At 39.5% G+C, this 24,472-nt stretch overlaps 1 long non-coding RNA gene across 1 annotated transcript in view; it reads right to left on the bottom strand.

Moving 5' to 3' along the window:
• LOC135196747 (uncharacterized) overlaps positions 1-24,472 on the bottom strand; it is an 83,678-nt gene that overhangs the window by 57,513 nt on the left and 1,693 nt on the right. The gene's annotated exons all lie outside the window — the stretch shown is intronic.

A 24,472-nucleotide genomic window follows, 5' to 3' on the forward strand; every position in this document is an offset into this window, starting at 1 on the left:
AAAAAAAAAAAAAAAAAAAAAAAAAAAAAAAAATAAATAAATAAAAAAATAAAAAATAAAATAAAAAAGAAGAAGAAATGAAGAAAGCCTTGGTCTAATATCTGGAGTTAAATATAAAATTTAGGCCAATGATTAAGAGGGTGAAAAACAACACAAATGGAGATATTTACCAGTGAAAGTAATGAAGGGTCAAGGCAACAGTTAGGGGCCCCAAGGGGATACTGCAAAGAACCTTAAGTAATGCCTACAATGCACCATGGGAGGTGTACTGATGGCACAAAACCCCTTAAGGGTTTGAAAACTACTTTTCCTGATGTTCTTCAATTGATTTTGCCTCAAATTGGCCACAAAAATTCACATTTATCAACAATAAATACCCAATCAATGTTAAAATAGTGACAAATACCATTTAACTTCTTTAAATGCTAAATTTCAAATATACTAAGCAGGCAAAAATAATTTGTAGAGGGGAACTGGCATGCCATATGTGCGAGAAAGACTACGGGTTAAAGAGAGTAATTCAGACAAAAAGGAAGCCTTAACAAGAGACACCCCACACATGCCTAAAATGCATGAACCAGAGTATAACATGCCTAAGTCAATTAGTTGGATAACTATTAAAATACTGGATTGTTTGTTTGTATGGTGTTTTTACGTTGCATGGAACCAGTGGTTATTCAGCAACTATTAAAATACTGGAGCATACAATGTATGATTAATCAGGCTGTGACTAACCAGTCCAAAATAAACAGAAGGACACTGTACATTAAAATTATTAAACAAACATCTAAAAAGCTGCAGGGAAAATATTAGCCTTTTCCCCCAAATTGTTAAAATATATGATCATAAATATGAAACTTAGCCCTACAGACTCAATATAACAAGGGTCACAAATTCTAAGAGCTAGAGTAACTAAACTCATTATAACAGACTACTCTTAATCAATGGTATGGAAAATTACATCTTTATTATAATAAAATAGTTTTAACTATACAGTAGAGCCTCGGATCTCGACGCTAATTCATTCCAAAAGGAGCGTCGAAATTAGATTATTTCGAGATGTGAATTAAGTTTTCCCATAAGAAATAACTGAAAAATGGATTAATCCGTTCTTGACCACCAGTAATTACCCTACCCTTGCCTTTTTATACAATACATTACATGTAAAATACAGCTAAGTTCAGTGTTAAATAAATATAATATTAAACTTATATGTATACTTTTATATGTATACTGTATAAAAGAAAACTGGTCTATGTCCATCTGATTGTTGGCCGAGAGCACCATAGGCTACCTAGTTAAACATGCAAGTAGACTAGTGTAGTGGGCAAGCACAAAAAGTGTTGCTAACATAATAAAACATTGAATAGCATGTCTAATTATTACAGTGAATTAATAAACTATTAAAATTAAACCCAATTTATATTTATCAAGAATTTACGAAAAATTGCCTACATTAAGTTGGCAGGATGTGGCACGAAAGGATGTACCATAACGCAGCCTTGGTGGCCTATAGCGGGATTATGGTAGTAAACAAACCATATTGTCGATATAAACCTATTAACATTTACGTTCAGTATTACAGTCGACTGTAATACTGTATACATAATCACTTTAAAACGATCTTTTAGTTAAATGTTATGATATAACGGTTTTACTTAATGTTTTATTTCCACAAAATATCCTTAGAAAACAGGAGCGTCTTCTAGGACGGCAAATTTTTGTCTAATATCAAGGCTGGTTTCAAGGTTATTGGACTAAGAAAAATAATTATGGTAGTACATGGTAAATATATACACATATGGTAAATATATACACATAAGTAAAAGAATCTTCTTAATTTCTATAATTACTATAACATTACGTTACGTACCAGCATCTCTTGAGTTTTTAATATCAGGCTAACCTCTTTACGAGTACGCTTACAAACTAAGCATACAGATTGCGTTCAATACAGCGCACATGTTACATAAGTAAACTGGTGTCATTACCAAAACTCATATGTAAACATTGACGTATTTTTATAGTAAACACAAAAGAATAATCATAATTTCTGTAAATACTACGTATACCACAGCGGCTTCTCTGACTTAAACTAAGGCTAACCTCTTCTTCACCAGCAAGCTTAACAAAGCTTAAAGATTGCGTTCGCTACCAAACCCCACACACGTTACGTGGTTTCACTACCAAATCTCACGTAAACATAAGACTTATTTTTACAGTAGACATAAAAGAAGTCATGATTTCTGTAACTATACGTATACCATATCAGCTTCTCTGAATTTTAAACTAAGGCTAACCTCTTCTTTACCAGCAAGCTTAATCAAGCTTAAAGATTGCGTTGCTACCAAACCGCACGTTGTTACGTATGTAACAGTAGTTTCACTACAAATCTCTCACGTAAACATACTTACTTTTACGGTAGACATAAAAGAACCTCTTAATTTCTATAACTATGTACTAAGTATACCATAGCGGCTTCTCTGAATTCGGCTAAGGCTAACCTCTTCTTTACCAAGCTTAATAAAGCTTGAAGATTGCGTTGCTACTGAACCGCACACGTTACGTAGGTAACAGTGGTTTCACTAACAAATCTCGCATGTAAACATTGACGTATATTTACAGTAAGACAATAAAGAATCTACTTGATTTCTATAATTACTGTATACCATAGCGGCTTCTGAGTTAAGCTAAGGCTAACCTCTTCTATACTGGCAAGCTTAAAAAGCTTAGATTGCGTTGCTACCGAACCGCACGTTACGCGTGTAACAGTGTTTTCACTACCAAATCTCACACTTAAACATTAACGCATTACAGTAGGCATAAAGGAATAGTCTTAATTACTCCACATATATATACCATAGTGGCTTCTCTGATCAAGCTATAGGGCTAAACATCTTATTTACTGGCAAGCTTAAAAAGCTCAAAGATAGCATTTGCTACCAAACCGCACATGTAACCTACGTATGTAACATTGCCTTCACTCCAAACCTAACACTTAAATACGTATTGCATTTGCTACTGAAATGCACGCCTCATGTGCGAGCATTGTCTTGTAGGAAGAGGATAGACGAAACTTAAGGTTTATTTTGGAGTTGGGAATGGAGGAAACATTTTGATAGAAGGAAAATGTGAGATGCCATACAAACACTTTTCCTCTTCGCCTTGTGTGAAGTGGCTGTCTTGGAACCCATCATGATAAAAGAGGAAACTGTATACAGTTAAATACCGCCGAAAAAGCAAACTAAATGCGCACAAGGTGTGCGAGACACGTGTTTGACTGTTTGTTAACAGTAGCTGCGGACTTTAAACTATGCCGAGAGTGGCGTCACCAGTGTTACCAACGAGTTTTGCTAAAGTATGCTAGTCGGTCCAAGTCAGATGCACGCTAAATAGCAAGAATATATGCCAAATGTGGTGCAATTTTATGCCAGAATTATGCTGTTAATCTATCATTATCTAATTTTTCTAATACATTTGAACTAAAACAACTATGCAATGGAAATTTAAAACATTTGTATATTAGGTGAAATGTTACAAATGACAAATTGCAGTAGTATAACTATTTATTTGATGATCTTTACATGTTAGCAAACTCGAAATAAAGCACCATTTTTCTTTAACAGATCACATATGCAATACTAGTATACGATTTGAAAAATGTGTGAAGATCACTTCGGAAGTTATCAACATTTTTATATCTCTAATAAATTTAAAACTAAAAGGAAAACAATTAAGTCTCTACTCATGAAGAAAAAGAAATTTTAATTATTACTGCATCATTATCATGCCACTGAGACACTATATCCTTCAACACACACTATTTCCTTTAAACAGGTCACATACACAATTAACCCTCTTACGCCGATTGGACGTATTAAACGTCGAGTCAAAATGTCTCCCGTATGCCGATTGGACGTACCATACGTCGACTCAAAAAAGTTTTTTTTTAAATTCGCGGAAAAAATACTTATAGGCCTACAGCCGAAAACTTTTGAATCACGTGCCTTGGGGGATGCTGGGAGATCACGGATCAAGGCCTTGTTTTGTTTTGAAGCGTGACCCAAGTGCGCATGCGCGGAATCCTTCCTTCTCGCTCCAGCCAGCATCATCGTAGCATCATCCGCCAGCGATCTTTTGCCGCAATCGTGTTTGACTGAGCTTGTGCGAGACTTTGAACATTTGTGTTGGTACAGAACGTTCATAGAGATGTCTGACCGTCGTATGACACGCGAAAGGCGCGTTTTACCCGTCGGAAGGGATCGTGTTAGAAGAGTTTTGGACTTGGATGCTGGCGAAGGACCCAGCACCCAACCTGACCTCGCTCCTCAACGCCGTTCCTGTGCGACCACGTGTCGATGAAAGTGCTTCGAATGTGTCTCATTTGCCGTTAGTAACCCCAAGGAAGCATCGTGCCATCCTTAGGGGCATTCGTAGGAATTTGGGAGGGCTCAAACCAAGAGACATTGACGATTATTTATCGGACTCGATCGAGAGCATTTGGCAAGTCCTCATTTTGATGGCGGTTGGTCATCCAGTGACGAGGACATTACTCCCGATCATAGTGATGACGAGGATTATTTGCCCCCAATGTCCGTTCGAGGGTCACATCCCGAAAGTGAACTAGAATTTAGTAGTTATAGTGCTTATGAGGGGGAAATCCTGAGGAGGGGGAGGACGATGATTTAGGATCAATTTTGTTTGTTGGCGATGATGATGGGGATACAGAAAGCATCTGTTGGAAGGGTGTCTGACTCGTCCCCATGATTACGACGAGCCATGAACCTGTCCAAGAGGAGATCGTGCAGCGGAAGAAGACGCGTCGACAGGGCCGAGTTGTGTATGAGCAGTTTGTTCGTGTAGAGCGCCCCCTACCGTCATTGGGCACTACAATAGGCACATGGGAGGAGTTGATCTCTTTGATCAACTCATCCAATATTATCCCTTCGCCAGGAGAACCAGGAGATGGACCCAAAAGCTCCTGAAATACATTCTGCAGTTGGCCCTCCAAAATGCCTACGTACTCTAACTGTGGGTACTACGGTCCCGATCTACGGAGGATGAGCCACTTTCAGTTTCTCGAGGCAGCCGGGGAAGCCCTCATCAATTTTGATCCCAATGAGTGGCCTTCCATGTCTGGCCCCCTGCCCCGAGCTGTAGATCTACCCATAGAGGAAAGGGCAGACCTTCGGGGTGCCAACTTCGGTCATCTTCTGCTGACGCCCCCCCCACCCGCGCCCCTTCTCGTCGGGTAGTGGACCCTCCGTGTCGGCTGATGCCAGGGGATCACACACTGGATCTCCTAGAAGGGCGCAGGCAGAAACGGTGAGGGTGTGCCATATGAATGGCAGAAGGAGAGACACCCGTTTCTTCTGTCGCACCTGCAAGATAGCTCTATGCAGGTTCGGGGAGTGTGACCGCAAATACCACAGTGCGGTCTTCTATTGGAGTGCGACTCAGCGGCGGTCAAAGGAGGGCGCACGGAACCGCGCCCTATCCCAGCGGCGTCTCCCTCCTCCACCTGTACCTCGTCATGTCGAGAGGAAAAATATGCAAGACTCTTCAATGGAGGAGGGAGAAAACAAGAATAGAACGAAGAGTCAAGGATTAGGAGTGAGTATTCTGCATTTGTTTATATTTATTTTCTATTTATTTTCAAGTTTAAATCTCAGTATCTATGCATGAATACGATATTTCATTGTATGCAAAAAGAAAAAAAAGTGTCACCTGCATTCCTTTTATTTATGTATTCGTACCAGAATCGGAAAATGTAATAAATAAAGAAACACACACACACATATATATATATATAAAATATATAGGGTATATATAATATATATATATATATATATATATATATATATATATAGATATATATATAAATATATATATCTATATATATATATATATAATATCTTTTAATTTTTTTTTTTTTTTATGTTGGTATTTTTTGGGTAAGCAAAATACATAAGTCTAGTAATCTTCATTTATTTATCTTCATTTTGAAATAAATTTGAAGTCTCTAGAACAATATTGTGATTTATGGTGAATTTTTGAAAAAAATATCTTTCTTCCCTCAGCGCGCCGCTTCGCGGCCGAAAATCTCCCCCCCTACCGAAATGAGTAGATCGTATTATCCTAATATTTGCTCCTTTCATATTAGCCGTTTTATACAGTTTCATATATCAAAATGTGCGTAAATTCATGAAGAATACAACAAAAAAATAATTAAAGGTTGCGCAGCTTTTCTCATTTCTGAAATATCTGCATATAAATTACGATAATTGGAAAAAAATACTCCGTACGGTCAAACTTTGACGCAATTGAAATGGTCAAAAAAACGTAATTGTAAGCTAAATCTCTTACGGCGTAGTAATATTCATTTATTTATCTTCATTTTGAAACAAATTTGAAGTCTCTAGAACAATATTGTGATTTATGGTGAATTTCTGAAAAAAATATCTTTCTTCCCTCCGCGCGCCGCTTCGCGGCCGAAAATCTCCGAAATGCGTAAATCGCATTATCCTAATATTTGCTCCTTTTCATATTAGCCGTTTTATACAGTTTCATATATCAAAATGTGCGCAAATTCATGAAGAATACAACAAAAAATAATTAAAGGTTGTAGCTGTTTCCATTTCCGAAATATGTGCATATAAAAAAAATATATATAAAAATTTCGACATTCGGTCAACTTTAACTCGTCCGAAATGGTCAAAATCTGCAATTTTGATCTAAAACTCTTGCAGTATCATAATATTCAATCATTTGTCTTAATTTTGAAACAAATTGGAAGTCTCTAGAACAATATTGTGATTTACGGTGAATTTTTGAAAAAAAAATATTTTTTTGCGTCCGTGCGTTACGAATTCGTACATCATTTTGTGATAATATTTTTCCGGTGTTGCTTTTATTGTTTTACAATGTATTATATATCAAAATGATCGCAATTTAGTGTACAATACAACGCAAAAAAAAGTAACTGGTTAGCTTTGACCGTTTTCTGCACAGCGTGATTTGAATACAATTATGTATGAATTTTTTTTTTTTCGCTACCATATATCGCATTATTTACATATGATAATGATATTATTTTTAATTTCTGATGGTTGCATTCTAAACTTCAGGCAATGACAAAAAAAGGAGCCAAAAATGAACTCTTTAATCTTCAAAAGTACGCGCCCTGTAATTTTTTGAAAAAATTATTTTTTCCACTTCCGCGCTCACTCCAAACCGGGCCCGGCATATGGGAGACGTTTTGATTTTTAGGGCTTCGGCGTAAGGTTAATAAAACATTTGAAAAAATGTGTGAAAATTACGTCAAATGAAAAATTTTGATAACTAAAAAATTAAAACTAAAATAGGAAAACAAACAAACCAGTCTACTCAAGAAGAAAAACATACGTACATATTACTGATCATTATCATGCCACTGAACCACCATTTTTCTTTTAACAGATCACACACACAATAAATACTTTAAAATTCTTTGAAAATCACTTTTAGACAATTAAAATTTGATAACTTAAAAAAATAAAACTTAAAAGGAAAAAAAATCAAACTTTACTCATGAAGAAAAAAATTATTCACACTTTACTGATCGTTTGTCATGCCACTGTGGGTATTTATATTCACAGAATTTAACATTCCTTAGTTGGGTTCAAACTTAGCAATCAACTCGTTTGTTAATGCTGCTTTTGAGGCAATTTCACAATGAAGATACATATATTAACTATGGCTTTGTATGAAATGGAGGAATTTTCTGCACTTTATTTAAATTTGTGAAAATACATTCTAAAATTTTTACTGGAACCCTAAGTATGATAGAATTTATGCCTAGCTCCAATTCTTGGATCAAATTATAAAAAAAAAAAAAAAAAAAAAAAAAAAAAAAAAAAAATGAAATTATGCTACATTTGGTATCACTGGATGATGCCAACTAGCAGCGGCTGGCGGAAACAGTTTTGTTTACAAACATCATACGATCTGGGCATCGGAATCTGGGTTTTTGTATGAACCCCGATACAAAGTTTATTGGAAATTTAGTGGCGAAATCCGATTATGTCGAGTTCTAATACGGCCGGGGCTCTACTGTGCTCGTCTGCTGCCCTTAACTTTTTGTGGAGTAAGCACTTAGGAACCAGAAACAGCAACGTAGTTAAAGTGCAATTTGGAGCGAATTAAGACCAAAACATGTATAATTACAATCAAATAAGCAGTGTGGAGTTTCAGTTGTGATGGTAGTAAGGATAAAACCACCGAATACAACGTAAAAATTAATTTCAGTTCAAACCATGACCCCAGGAATAAGAAGTTTCATACTTTCACTGGTAAATCTTAAGTACGTTTATACCTTGAAAGAAGATACTAAGTATGTTCTAAGGAAGACGGAAATTAGTGGCGGTAAGTCCTATCGGTCTAGAAAACACAACTTGAATATTTGTACATACAGAAGAAAAAAAAAAAAAAATCCTTCATGTTTTTGTCTGTCGTATCACCTATCCTATTTTAATAAGCCCCTGTTCATTCGTTTGTGCTGCTGCTGCGTAGTTTCAAATTGTTATGGAGAAACCACACCTTCCGAATGACGTCACAAAATCTTCACCCAAAAAGTGACATTTTAGACAATTTCCAATCGTAAATAAACTTTTCAAATTTTCTCGGGGGGGGGAAAAAAAAAAAAAAAAAAAAAAAAAACAAAAAAAAAAAAAAAAAAAAGAAAAAAAAAAAAAAAAAAAAAAAAAAAAAAAAAAAGCACAATGTTTTAAGCCTATGACCATATTTAATGTTACAAAGTTAATTTTTTCGGCAAATATGCCTATTTTCTCCAATTAAGCGTTACACTAGCGCCACGAGTGAATTAGCAGGACCGTCTACACGCTCTGATTTTGTTCCCCAGGAAAGTTTCCCCACAGTGTGTGAAAATTGTTACATGAATTATAGAAGTCACAAACTATTATTATGGGCGTACAGAAAGGCTCGTTACAAGTAAAAAAAAAAAAAAATTGGGTCTCAATACTTAAAAAAAACATGGTTCTCCAAGTATAACTCTACGTGGATATTAAATCTAATTTAACATTTTGTGCTTTATTTTTGTATCAGATTGGTTTTCTTATAAGTTTGCTAGTTTTGAGCTTCATATCAGCGATCCCACCACCACTGAATGATTGGGCTTCATTTTGTAGGGACGTAATAGTAAATTGGGTATTTAGATGGTCTCATAAAAATGAAGGGGAGGGTAAAATAATGGAAATTTATGAATCAAAATTTGGGAAGAGGAAGTATATAATGTGGGCAGAATTATAGAGGGTCAGTGGGTATTTGGGAAAATTTGTAGGGAAACTAGGGAGTTCTTCATGGTTCCTGTTGAACAATGAAACTGAGATTTTGCTTGCTGTCATTTAACAATACATCGAACCAGGAGCAACAAATATTTCCGATTACTAGAAAGCATACGATTGCCTGGCAAACGAGGGCTACAAACATTTACAGGTCAATCAGTGTAAATTTGGTTGATCCACAAACTCGTGCCCATACCAATACCAGAGAGACACTGTGGAGAGATGTCAAGTATTTAGTCCCAAAATATGAGACATAAAAAACATTTTGTTGGATATTTCGCCATTGCATATTTCAAATTACACATTGAAGACCCCTTACGAAGGTTTCACGCCTTTGTGAAAGCTGCTGCTGAATTCTATCCTCCACTGTAAGATCAGCTATTTCCTGTATATATTTCAATTAACATGTGAAATATGCTGGAGTATTGTCTCTCATTTAGCCTTATGGCCGCTCAAATTTTTCGGAATTGTCATGAAGCGTGCAGGGAAGGTAGTGCCCTTAAAGGGGGGGGGGGGGGGTCACAGGCCCCCCTCCACTAGGCCTAGGTAACGGTATGGAGACCTAGGTTAGGTTAGGTTAGGTGGTTTGTTTGGTTAGGTAGTACCCTGGAAATCACTTTTTTCTTGCTCCCCGATTCTCAATGGGGTCCCCCAAGATTGTTAGATGGGAACAAGGGTGTAACTTCTTGATGCCACCAATATTAATGATCAGTTTAAGCATGATAAATAAAAAATACATCGGAAAAATATATATTCTTCTGCAAACAAGAGATGGAGCTCTCCTTTAGATTAACCCTTTCACTAACATAGGCAACAAAATGTTTTATTGTGCTGATTACAACTGCAATCTTGAGTAAGATCAATAAAAGTTACATATATACGCTATCATTGTTCAAATGAGTGCTGGGTAGGCTGGGAAAGATGTTGGGGTATTTCTACAGAAGCAATCCGCTGTGGCTTAGACTATGGCAATTGACTGATTCCTATGTTATTTTAGTTACTGTACAAGATTTAAAAGTAATATCCATTCGGCCGGCTGTAACTAAGCAGTAATTGACCTTTGAAAGTGACATAATAGCCGCACCAAACTCAAAGGTATATCAAAGTTTAGTTCCAACCAAACGAAAAAAATATTCCTTACAACCCTTGTAAAGCAACTAAAATAACATAGAAAATGTCAATTGCCATAGTCTAAGTCACCGAAGAACGGTCCTATAGGAAGGTACCAAGTATTCGTTACGGTGATGGAAATGTAAACACAGCCGCCATGTTTAAATTCCCCCAACCACCACGGAGCCATATGTTCACAAAGGGGTAACGCACAGGTGATGGGCGGAGTAAGGTGGAAGGTACGAGTTGTCCCTTAGTAGCACCCCACTGAATAGTAACATACCTTGACGCAACTTTCGGCGAAAGCCTAACACTCACTTTCCTAAAACATAATAATTAAGAATAATGTTTGGAGCTTACCTTAAAGGGGTGGAGGGTACAAAGCAGCAGCTGCCGTTTAAGAATGCGTGGAGGGCGGGTCTTGGGTTCCTCAAAATGCAGCTTGAAATAAGCAACAGCCAAGTACCCGACGAAGTATACATTCTCCTTCCGTATCTTGGAGTCGACTGCCGGAGTTCCCTCCACCTCCTTTCAATAGTATTAGTATGGGCACCGGTTTCTGGGTCCACAAAGTTCATCGAGTGGTTGACTGTCAAGTGGACATAACCTTCATCTCGCAGGCAGTCATAAGCCCTCCAACAGTCAGAAATAATAGTGGCCTACCCGGCACAATGTATTCTTTGATAACTGCAAGCAGAGTCCCACTCGTCCTGTCGGGTACGGGAACAACGAAAAACTCCCGGGTCTGCCTGCAGATACCACCGAATACCCACTGGCCTTCGATGAGGCGACCTACGTTGTATTTTCTTCTCCCAAAACTTCGCCTCATCGATTTCAACAATTGTGCCGGGCCCACCTATTTGCTTCTTCTGTTGGAAGCACCAATTAACTATGACCTGAAATAAAAGGTCAGTGTTAGGGGAGGTAATTAAGTAGGGTAAATTTCATAATAATACAAGGCAGGTTGTGTATGAGAGAGGGAGGGAGGGGGGGGGAGAAGGAGGGGGTATGAATGGAAAATGGTGAGGGGATAAGCAAAAATACTTACTTCCCGGGAGAAGCTGGCCCAATCATTAATTGTCGAGTCCGACAGTCCAAGTTTCTGTTCTCGCAACCTTGTAAGAAAAAAAATCACTCACATACAGGTATGCGAAGAACAGAACTGTCTCAACATCAAGGTGGGACCCAGAGAACCAAGTGCCCTTAAACAATGAAAAGTAGTAAGAACGCAGCGTTTTTCGCTTTTCTTACTATGTGGTCGATAAGACCGGTCACACCTAAAGGTAAACATGGAGGGAAAAATACCAATTATAAACATGAAAATATGGAGTAGGTCATAAATGGTATAGGTGTAATATAATATTGCCATGAATCTAGGGCCGGGTCATATCACGGTTACATGTAGAATCCAACAAACTATTCGTAAGGTATTTACCTAAAGCACTTTTTTTGCAGATCTAGGCGGCACTCATTCCCACAATGGGGGCAAAGACCTGCTTCCTCAGGAGGCCGTGGTCCTGGCATAAACAGACAGCCGTTCATAATTACCTGAGTAATAGGCAGAAAAATCTTTGTAACTGAATGGGGGCAAAAGACCTTGCTTTCTCAGGAGGCCGTGGTCCTGGCAAAAACAAAAACCGATTAGTCGATCATAATTACCTGAGTAAAAGGCAGAAAAATCTTTGTAACTCATGTAACCAATTGTTTACATGAAGTTGGCAAAGAGTTCCTGGTGAGGGGCTGGGACGAGCGTGAAGTAGATGCAGCAGTGGATGTCATGGCGGCAGATTCAACAGTGTTGGAGTTCTACAGTTAGGAGGTGGCAGGAGGCCAGACCGTAGAAAACAGGGTAGGAGAGGGTAGAGGGGGGTGGAGTAGTAAAAATGCTTTGATGCTATTGGTTGAGGCAGGGTGGGGCTGAGGTAAATGAACAAGCACTTAACAAGATAAGTTAGGCAATGTTAAGGGTAATAAAAGTAAAATGGGTAGTTAAGGAAAACTAAAATGTAAATGTGGGATGGGTTTCAAAATATGAATTAATACAAATACATATATCATGATATAAAGGGCCCAGGAAGGGGTGGGATTTAAGTCCTGGGTGGTAAATGTGTAATAGGGCCTATAGTTGTTTTAATAAATACAAAAGACCAAATTAAACATAGGTTAGCATATAACAAAAACTAATTAAACTTGTAGGGGATGTTGCCTGACCAGGGGTGGGGTTGGACTGCTGTAACCCCCCTTAAAGAACCAAACCAACCTAACATAACCTAAGCTAGCAGGGGATGTAACCTACCCTATAGGGAACTTAAACCTAGTAGGCAATGTTGCCTGACCAGGGGCGGGGGGCTTTGCCCCCAGTACCCCCCTTAAAGGCCTAACTTAACCTAGTAAGGAATGTAACCTAACCTAGTAGGGAATATTGCCTGACCAGGGGGCTTCGCCCCCGTACCCCCCCTTAAAGGCCTAACCTAACCTAACCTAGTAGGGAAATACTAGGCCTAACGTAACCTAGTAAGAATGTAACCTAACCAACCTAACCTAACCTAACCTAGTAGGGAATAATGCCTGACCAGGGGGGCTTAGCCCCCAATGTACCCCCCTAAAGGCCCTAACTTACCTAGTAAGGAATGTAACCTAACCAACCTAACCTAGTAGGGGAACATTGCCTGACCAGGGGGGCTTCGCCCCCCGTACCCCCCCCTTAAAGGCCTAACCTAACCAGGAACGTAACCTAACCTAACCTAGTAGGGAAATACTAGGCCTAAGTAACTAGTAGGGATATTGCTGACCAGGTGGGCTTCGGACCCCCCCGTACCCCCCCTTAAAGGCCTAACCTAACCTAGTAAGGAATGTAACCTAACCTAGTAGGGAACATTACCGACCAGGGGGGCTTCGCCACCCCGTACCCCCCCTTAAAGGCCTAACGTAACCTAGTAAGGAATGTAACCTAACCTAGTAGGGAATATTGCCTGACCAGGGGGGCTTCGCCCCCCCGTACCCCCCCTTAAAGGGCCTAACCTAGTAAGGAATGTAACCTAACCTAACCTAACTAGTAGGGAACATTGCCTGACCAGGGGCTTCGCCCCCCGTACCCCCCCTTAAAGACCTAACCTAGTAAGGAACGTAACCTAACCTAACCTAGTAGGGAAATATTAGGCCCTAACGTAAACCTAGTAAGGAATGTAACCTAACCAACCTAACCTAGTAGGGGAATATTGCCTGACCAGGGGGGCTTCGCCCCCCCGTACCCCCACCCCCCCTTAAAGGCCTAACCTAACCTAGTAAGGAATGTAACCTAACCTAACCTAACCTAGTAGGGAACATTGCCTGACCAGGGGGCTTCGCCCCCCCCGTACCCCCCTTAAAGGCCTAACCTGACCTAGTAAGGAACGTAACCTAACCTAACCTAGTAGGGAAATAACTAGGCCTAACGTAACCTAGTAAGGAATGTAACCTAATCAACCTAACCCTAGTAGGGAATATTGCCTGACCAGTGGGCTTCGCCCCCCGTACCCCCCTTAAAGGCCTAACCTAACCTAGTATGGGAATATTGCCTGACCAGGGGGGCTTCGCCCCCCGTACCCCCCCTTAAAGGCCTAACCTAACCTAGTAAGGAATGTAACCTAACCAACCTAACCTAACCTAACCTAGTAGGGAATATTGCCTGACCAGGGGGGCTTCGCCCCCCCGTACCCCCCTTTAAGGCCTAACCTAACCTAGTAAGGGAATGTAACCTAACCAACCTAACCTAACCTAGTAGGGAACATTGCCTGACAGGGGGGCTTCGCCCCCCCGCCTACCCCCCCTTAAAGGCTAACCTAACCTAGTAAGGAACGTAACCTAACCTAACCTAACCTAGTAGGGAAATACTAGGCCTAACGTAACCTAGTAAGGAATGTAACCTAACCAACCTAACCTAACCTAACCTAGTAGGGAATATTGCTGACCAGGTGGGTTTCGCCCCCCGTACCCCCCTAAAGGCCTAACGTAACCTAGTAAGGAATGTAACCTAACCTAGTAGGAATATTGCCTGACCATGGGGGCTTCACCCCCTGTACCCCCCCTTAAAGGCCTAACCTAACCTAGTAAGGAATGTAACCTAACCAAACCTAACCTAGTAGGTAACCAAGTAGGGAATGTAAAGCCCCCCCCGGTGGTATCCACCCTTGAAGAACTAACCAACCTAGCCTAAACCGGGTAACCCCCTTCAATGAAGTAAAACTAGTAGGTAAACCAACCATATAACAAACTAAAACCTAAGGGTATGTTGCCTAACCGGGGGATGGGATTTTTGGCCCCCAGTAGGTAAAATGACATATAAACCTAACTTTGATGGGTGTGGAAGCGTTGTAAAATGTAAAAAGTAACCATACATAACTGCGTAATAGTAAGGAAACTGGAAGGGAGGTGTAAATTGTAATGTCTGTAAAAGTGTATAATGGAATATATTGAAATGTAGGTTTTATAAGAATAATGGCAAACTATATATTTAAATATTATATATTGAAATGTAGGTTTTATAATAATAATGGCAAACAAACTTTAATATAGGTATTGGTATCGGTGAGAAATGCATTGTAATGGTGTAACGTAAAGAGCCAGTCGTGAATACTGGAAAGGGGAGGGATTGACTTGTGTATAAATGATAGGGAGTGTGTATGTGTAATATGCACAAAAGCAATGTGCAATTTCACGTAACAGGTAGGTAGGTAGGTAGGTAGGTATCAAAACGTCCTAAAACTGAGTTTCTATATCAACACGTAGGCATTTTTAGGTGTCTGTCCTCAATTAGAACATAATATTTCCAGTTATATATGGTGAAATGATTAGGTGGGGATATTTCAAAACAGTTATTATACAAATACTATGGAAAAATGAAAAGGAATAAACACTAGAATTCACATAACATGTTTAATAAACAAAATAGGTAAATGCTTTTATGTAACTCAACGTATGGTTACCAGCCAGGGTTCCCAGATGACACCACTACCAACCAGCCAAAGTCTACCATGAAACCAGCCAAAATCCCGCCAAATGGTAATCCAAACCAACCCAAATAACCGGCAAATATATGTGCGTTATATCTATCTTTATAAATGCATATTTTTTATCATATATATGCTTGTATAGCGGCATCATAGTTTTAGTTAGATAATATAAACTAATATAAGAATGCAGGAAAAAAAACGAGAATGAATTGAAATTTTGAAATGAGGCTCGTTCCCTGAGAATCCGGCAGCCTGTTTTGTGGTCATCTGGTGTGTGTGTGATTTTTATTTTAATTCCATCAACATATTTTGCTTAAATGTTACCAAGTTTTTACTGAAAACCTATGCAAATTCCCCAGATTTCCCTGAAAACCTTCAAAAATTCCCAATCTGGGGAGAGATTCCTCAAACGTGGGATCAGTGTTTTAGCTCAAATAGTGTTTGAAAACCAGCCAAAATACCACTAAACCAGCCAAAGTGAAGTTTTTACCCACCAAAATTAGGAAAAAAAAACCAAGCAAATTTGGCGAGAAACTGCCAAATCTGGGAACCCTGTTACCACCCAATCCTTCACTCAGTCCGGTAGCAATGTAGGGGTCCATACTGTAACGTGTTTGGCTAAATACATATATCCCTCCCGTAAACCCCCATTTCTTTCCTCACTAAGAAGTCCGAGTTTAGGCCAAAAGCTCCCTTACAGTTAGCGCATGCGCAGTAGCATTAGCGCATCGTAGTAGGATTCATTGTTGTGGTAGTAGTGGTAGTAGACAAATATGGATGTGGAACGGCTCCACTATAGCTAGTTTTTGTTATTTCGTATTTCCGCCTGTATTTCGTGTTTTTAAAAGTGATAAATGTGGGAAATACCACAATAACACAGCAAAATCTCCCCCCAAGTGGTTTCTCCCACCCAAAACCCCGGTTCCCACTGGGGGTCCCCCTCCCCCTTACCGAGGATAGAGTTGGGGTTTTGTCCCCACCCAAAACCCCGGTTCCCAATGGGAATCCCCCCTTTACCGTAGGATAGAGTTCAAAGGTAAATTAGAGTCGTCCGAATAAATATTACTTCAAATTCTTGCTCAGGAGGTAAAACTGCATAGAAAAACTGCAACTGCCATACTCTGGGCCGCCGCGGATAGGTACACTAGATCTACCGATGTTGGATCCATTGCAGTTATGAAAGGCACCTCAGGCGGTTGACACCATATTGGATTTCAAAACGGCCTTGAAAACATTTTACGAAGACCTCACATGCTTATTTTGGTTTGTATGGCAGTTTCATATGTCACATTTTGTTGATGAAACTTCAATCTTTTGAATGGTCTGCATAAATATTGATTTTGTTTGTTATGGTATTTTTACGTTGCATGGAACCCAGTGGTTATTCAGCAACGGGACCAACGGCCTTACGTGACTTCCGAACAACCACGTCTAGAATGAACTTAACACCATGAAATAGACATCTCTCAACCCTCAATGCAATGCCCGAAAATCGAACTCGCGATCACCGTGGTGGCAAGTCAAGACCATGCCAATCACGCTACTGAGGCACTTTAAATATTGAATTGTATTGTTGTTTCACCAATTGAAATTAAAAGTAGCCTATTTTTCCGATCAAATGGCCGCAGCCCCTCGTCAAGGTCAAATGAATTAGGCTACTAGAATTTTCAGTTTTAGGCATTACAAAAATAAATGAATAAATCTCATGCCTACCCTAACAATCACGATCCCCTTATTCTACCACAATAAATATGTCCTACATATAACGAGTTATAACGTACAATTACTCTTTCATTACCACATGGTAGGCAATGAAATTCGACCGGGAATCTCTGAGCAACACTAATGCAGCCTACACGATTGGGTTCTCTTTAGGGAATGAGGGCTTTGCGGGCGAGACGCTTCCTTCGCGACCATTAGCCAATTTAATGCTTTAAGTGCCTCGGAAGTTGAACGAACGTCGTTAACGAGACACCATTCAAGACAGTGTTGACTATCTCCGCACCGATTTCAGTCCAAGAATAGTCACAAAACACCAAATAGGTACAGGAGACGCGTTGCACTTTGCCACCAACCGCATTTCCCCCCACAATTCAGCTGCAGATTCAAGTGGGGAAAATGGCGCACACGTTTTTCAAACCAAGGTACTTCCAAACACTTCAATTTTACCTTCATTGCCTTGTAAATCGTCTAAGAAACCCTTCAAGTGCAGATAGCTAAGCGACACCCAGTGCTTGACAGTAACTTTATGGATCAACCACCTTACCAACTCTGAACCAATAGATTAGTACTTTTTGAAAAACGGAACAGAGTTCAATATGATGAAAGCCGGAGAGGACAGGTGTCAATCGTAGGGCTAGGGGCAGCATAAACAGAACTTGAAAATGCCATTGCCAAGGATAACTAAGCTAATCTGAAGCTTCCACCACGGCAAGGATAAGAAAGGTCTCTTGCTGCCGTTACTTGTATCGGTGCGTTTTATTGGCTGGAGGCATCTTTAATGTAATGGGACATCGTTTGCCTTAGTTCATTTCAACTTTTTTTTTTTTTTCGAAAGTTTGCAACGAAATGTTTTTGAACTGGCGACGTTCATGACACTAAAAACAATGTTAATTTAAGGAAAAGAGAAAATGGTTGGTTAATTTAAGGAAGAGAGAAAATGGTTGGTTTAAAATTTTAGCGTAATCTGTCATGTTCAATGTAATATCTGTCGCGAATTACTTTCGGCGACGTGTAAATTAGGTTCTGGCCTGTTGTTACGGCCGACAAATTCACCCGATGGCAAGGCTTCCAGCCAAAGACTTTGCTTCCAGCCCTATCACAAGGACAGGACAGCCCAGTAAGGTACCACGAGAAATTTCGGCAATTTTAGGTATTACGAAAATAAACATTTACGGTAGATATACATAACTTCCGCGGTGACCTACACTGGGCTATGGCAGTTGCCGTTTTCCTATGCAGTTTTACCTCCAGAACAAGAATTTAAGAGTGATATTTATTCGGACAACTGTAATTTACCTTTGAACTCTATCCTACGGAAACGGGGACTCCCATTGGGAACCGGACTTCTGCTTACCCGTACTTAGGTACGTACTTATAACAATCAATGCAATTACCAACTTACGGCCGACGATAACTGATTAGTATAATGGATAACTCATATTACTACTGGTCAGACAACACGCCACCCTCGAATTAGCAAGTCACGTACAGCAACGCTGTACTGACCCTTTAAGGTAACTTAACTAAATGGGACTCCAGATGAAAAGGGAACCCTCAGTGGCGTGGTTGGTTTGGTGTATGCTTCCCACCTCGGTGGTCGCGGGTTCGATTCTCGGCTATTCCATTGAGGAGTGAGATGTGAATTTCTGGTGATAGAAGTTTACTCTCGACGTGGTTCGAAGTCACGTAAACCCGTTGGTCCCGTTGCTGAATAATCACTGGTTCCATGCAACGTAAAAACACCATACAAACAAACATGAAAACGAGGTTGAGGAAGATGCAGTGCGGAGTGCGCCACCCCTTTTTATAGCCCCACGGACTATTGAATTATGGTGAATAAACGAACGTTAATAGCCAAGACCTCATTTTCTCAGACTTGTGAATGATGGTGAACAAACGAACGTTAATCAGACCTCATTTTCTCAGACTAAGTTAAATTTTATGTACCATAACGATTGAGTGTGTGCTTTACAGGGTCCAAACTCAACGAAACAATTAACCAATAACACAATACAAGAACCATTCTCCCACTTGCCGCAGACAGATACCAGGGATTCTGAACACGTATGTGGACAGGCGGGAATTAATCACATGAAAATTTGTGCAAGCGTTTTTTCGCCACAATAGCTCTAAATTTTTTCTAAGTGCAACGAAACGTCAATTCTCGTCCAAAGGGTACATGTTGATATTGATACGTCAGCATTCAAGTGTCACATTAAATAAAAATATGTGAAACCGGAATTGAATTACAGTAGAATAAACAAACAGGACTATCCATTATAATTTATTTCGACGCGTTTCACATTCACATGAATGCATATGTAGTAGGTGATCTTTACAAGTAATGAAAATATACACTGGCAAATTGTCTAAATAATCATTTACATAAATTAAATAATGCATATATAAAACTAAATTATAATTAAAACATTACACTCAATTATACAGAAAATAAAGGGAGATGTTAATATAAAAATTACATACTACTAAATTTTAGAAGCACTGGGGTCGATCTACAGCCACAATATAGGTACAACCAAAAAACTATTAATAGCCTACATATAAAGAAGATAGGAAAGGTGGAGTCGCACTGGGTGTTCAACTCGGGAACAAGCTGTTTGTTTAAGACTAGAGAATAGGTAATTACTAATCTATGATTGGCTCAGAATAAAATAATCTTACTTCATGAAACTTTTACATTTTTCTGTTCACGTTGACCAACTGGACTGGTCTGGGTGGCTTGAGAACATCCAGTATGAATGGTAACTCCCTAATGACAGAGAACACGCACCTTGGAACCCACATGAATTCTCGTGACTACATCCGGGAACAGCATATTTGTATACCTACCATACGATACGAGAGGACATGGGGAGTCATAGACTGTCTTTTAATCGAAACAGAATCAATTGAGTATTTATTTCCAATCAGAGAAATCCTAAATGTTAGTTAGCCTATGAGGAACTCCCCAGAATCACTCAAGCGTGAGAGATAAAGTATAGATCAATAAGAAAGGAAGTTACATAGAACATTAGGCCAAGCGTTGGGACCTATGAGGTCATTCAGTGGTGAAAACGAAATTGACAATAAGAAGGTTCCAAGGGTGTAACAGGAGGGAACACTCAGACTCAGTTGCACTATGAAACAGTTTTTGGAGGGAGGCTTGATCCCTACCTTCAAAGAATAGGTTCCAGCCCGTACACAAGAACAGCTCGAATGGAAACTGATGATTTTAGGATTTTTTATTTTCTTACAAAAATAAGGTCTCTTGACTGTATATTTACAATTTTATGGTGACTTCTCACAGATGGGGGTCGGATTACCCTGACTTTACGCAGAATTTGGAGTAGCCACGCGACCACGAGAATCTAAGAAAGAAAAACTCACTAAAACAACTATTCTTCATAAATGTAAGATGAACGTGGTCTCGAATCATCACAAAGTTACTGCAGACATTATACTGCACGGTAAAGCAAACGATGACAAAGGTACAAAGAGATTACTTACATAAGTCACCCACATGCAAGCAACCCGGCCGTGGAATTTCAACTCTCGTTATTGCCAAAGTGAACCTCTCTTCCTAGTTTGTCCTGGATTAAAGAACGGAACTTATTGTGTGCGCGGCCTTTTTATACCCGTACGGGCTAGTCAATTTCGATTGGATTTAGCTTTACAGAAAGGACTTATTGTCTTCTCGTAAGTTGAAATTAATACAATGTAACTGATATGAGTGACTGCCACGAGAAGCTAGAATCACGAAACAATAAAAGCATAAAAGACACAAGAACCATCTCGTTCTTGCCGCAAAGGCGGAAATACGTATGTGGAAAGGCGGTATTACGTCATGGAAAAACAGTGCTCTATTTTTTTCACGACAGGGTGGAAAGTCCAATGGAGAAAGAGAATGTGAACGGAGGTACTGAAAAAGGAATGGAATAGGTGGCTGCTATGGGCCGAGTGGACGCTGCAAAGACCTTTAAGTAATGCCTACATACCACCTAATGAGGTGCACTCTATCTGACGGCACTGCCTACCTACGAGGAACGGTAGAGGTCATCTATGATTGAAAATGGGCGTTAAGTAGCTAAAGGACAATTTCATTTGAAATCAATTTTGGAAACCTTGGTTTTGTACAAATTGGCGATACGGCTTATGATAAGCAATGATAAACTGTTCTCGGTCACTGATCGCTTCCATCTGTAATAAAGTACACCAGTTTTGAGTCACGAAAACTATTGTCATTTCACTGCATAACAATTTAAAAATGCTGTTTCATTATCTTGAATGAAATAATATTTAGCATAACCTACACTTACACAATCCAGCATAATCACTCAACTAGATTGTGAACCAACCTGGTTACATTTGTACACAACTGACAGAAGTTAGTTGAGCAGATTTCCAAGCCTGTTTGGAGTTATTAAATCCTGATTAGGACAGGGTATTTACAAAAGACTAGATTTTGAATGCAGTAGGCTATGGAAATTTAACTGAAAGAACATATATCTGGTAAGTTTTGTTGCAATACTTGTCTTTAAACTGAAGTTATAGTCTTTGTTGATGATAAATGACCTTTCACGAGTTTTTTTCAATGTTACACCATGGGAAATAAAGTCCCCTTAATATCTCTTACACACATGCCGCTTTGCTAATCTTATTGTACTAAAGTTAACAGTTTATTTAAATGGCTTGGGAAAATAAGCATAAAGTAAATTTTTCTAAGTTTAACCAGCTCATATTTTTCACATTTTTTATTGTATTGTTGGTTTGTTTGAAAGGTGTTTTTACGTTGCATGGAACCAGCGGTTATCAGCAACGGGACCAACGGTTTAACGTGACTTCCGAACCAACGTCGAGAGTGAAAAATTTCATCAGAAATACACATCTCTCACACTTCAATGGAATGCCCGAGAATTGCACTTGCGGCCACCGAGGTGGCAGGTCAAGACCATACCAATCACTGCACTGAGGCGCTTATTTTAAACAGTAGTTTCGTGTTAATAACACTATTACCATTTTTATTTTACCTTGATGCTTGCGATTCTGTGATCAATCAAAACTATTTCTATAAGCTAACACAATACACCTTAGTGCAGTGTTGATGCTAATGTTAACATTTCTTGATGAGTTTTAAAATATTTAACTTTTTATTACATAAAGCGCCCATATTTTTAGCCTCTTTTTCTCCTATAAAATAATTAAAAATACCAAATTCTAGTCATTTGCATTTTTCATAGAGGCGAAGCTCTTCTGCTGCTACCGAAATGATCTCTAAAAAAAATCCTTTACTTAAGCCTATTGTTACACATCCTGAGATCAGAGGCGTCGTGAGGGGCTGGGGGCGGGGATATATGTTCCTGGGCACACCATTGAGGGGGCGGGGCGCCAAATTGAAGTTGGAAAGAATCTATTTTAGGCGAAATGGGGTGATGAAACCAGAAACTTAGAATCTTTAAGTGTTTATGAGTTTTCAGTACATATTTTATATTTAATGAAGATTGACTTACTTCAATGTTCATTATGTATAAATGTAATCATTATGTGTTAATTACCATACATACTATCAAATTTTATTATGTACTTATAAAATAAGTGGTTCAGTGGAGAAAGATCATCTGCCTTTTGAAGACTGTCGTTCTTAGTGTTATGATAAAGCTGCTATCACGTCTGGACACAAATCAGGAGTACAACAAAGACTTGCTACAGTGAACCCTAAAGCAATATGTGTGAATTGTAACAACCACTCACTAAATTTGGCTGGGGTTCATTCCGCTAGTCATGAGGTGGTGATGGTCACATTTTTTGGAACTGTGCAGGCAGTGTACGTTTTCTTTTCAAGGTCGGCTTACAGATGGGAGAGATTAAAGAAAAATTTGCCTATATCTGTGAAAACTGAATCTGAAACATGCTGGAGTGCTAGAGCTGATGCAGTTTGGCCCATACATGAAATTGTGAGGGATTTGGTCCAACTTTTAGAGACCATCGGAAGTGATTCGAATGAGACAACAGATACCAGAAGGGAAGCAACACAGTTATTGAGCAGAATTTTGACATTTGATTTCTTTGCTGCACTAAGTTTTTGGAACATTCTACTTACCAATCTTGACAGTCCAGAAGTAGCTGCAGGACCCAAAAATGAATTTCCATGAGGCAGCACAAGATGTCCAGGCGTTGCAAGTTTATATCTTTGCTATTCGGGAGGATATCTGTCAGACATCTATCAAAAAAGCACAGGAGCTCTGTCATGCTTGGGATGTGAGAATTGCCAGATGATGTAGAGTGAAGAAAGAAAATGTCTGGTGAAACTGGAGATGATGCAGGCCTCTCAGCAGAAAATGAGATACAACGTCTGCTAAAAGGTACTATTGACAGAATGCATAATGAAATGGGCAAATGGTTCATCAGATTGCATAACTTGGATTCAAAGTTTGAGTTTCTTTTGGATATTAAGGAGTTGCTATCTACAACCAATGAAGCATACATCAAAGAAAGGTGCATTAATGTAGCAAGTTTCTATACACTGACTTAGATGGCTTGGAACTGTTCAGCGAAATTTTAGATTGCAGAATGTTGTGATCACTAACTACCAGGAAATTACTTTGTTTCATTGTACAATATGAGGATGAAAGTGTTTTCCCAAACCTTCGAGTTGCCATTCAGACAATGCTGGCCATTGCAGTATCAATTGCTAGTTGTGAGCGATCATTTAGTAAGTTAAAACTTATCTTGTCGCATCTGCGAACATCTATGGGGCAAGAGAGGTTGTCAGCTTTAACTCTACTTAGTGTAGAACAAGAGATCGCAAGCAAAATAAACTTTAATGACGTGATAGACAAATTTTCTCATTAGGCTGCCAGGTGCATGTGTCCTTCCCTGATATTCAGGAACGTTGACCCTTAATGCTTCGAGAGGGCCTCTGGAACCTACCAACCTGCTGAGCACAAACATGCATGGGATCGGGCTACCACCTCCCTGATGATGGTGAAGCTGTCCTTCTCCTCCTTGGACGGAGATCCTGCAGGACTCGACATCCCAACAATATCCTGTTGGGTCATCAATACCAGTCCCCAAGGTAAAGGTGTCCAAGAACTTGTGTGCCAAGTCCTTAAGACAGAAGGAAGTGAAGGTTGAATTTCCCTTCAGGACCCCTCCCTGCTTTTAGGACCTGGAGGACTGTGTGTTCTTAAATGCCACTGAAGTCTGAGCCTGTTGATACTGTGGGCCCTCACTGGTTGGCAGAGGGTCGCCATGACCAGTCTGGTATTCTCTGGCGATCACTTCCCCCAACCAAAAGAGATGGTATTTTGC

This window comes from Macrobrachium nipponense, chromosome 18 (genome assembly GCF_015104395.2).
Source record: "Macrobrachium nipponense isolate FS-2020 chromosome 18, ASM1510439v2, whole genome shotgun sequence".
NCBI classification, from domain to species: domain Eukaryota; kingdom Metazoa; phylum Arthropoda; class Malacostraca; order Decapoda; family Palaemonidae; genus Macrobrachium; species Macrobrachium nipponense.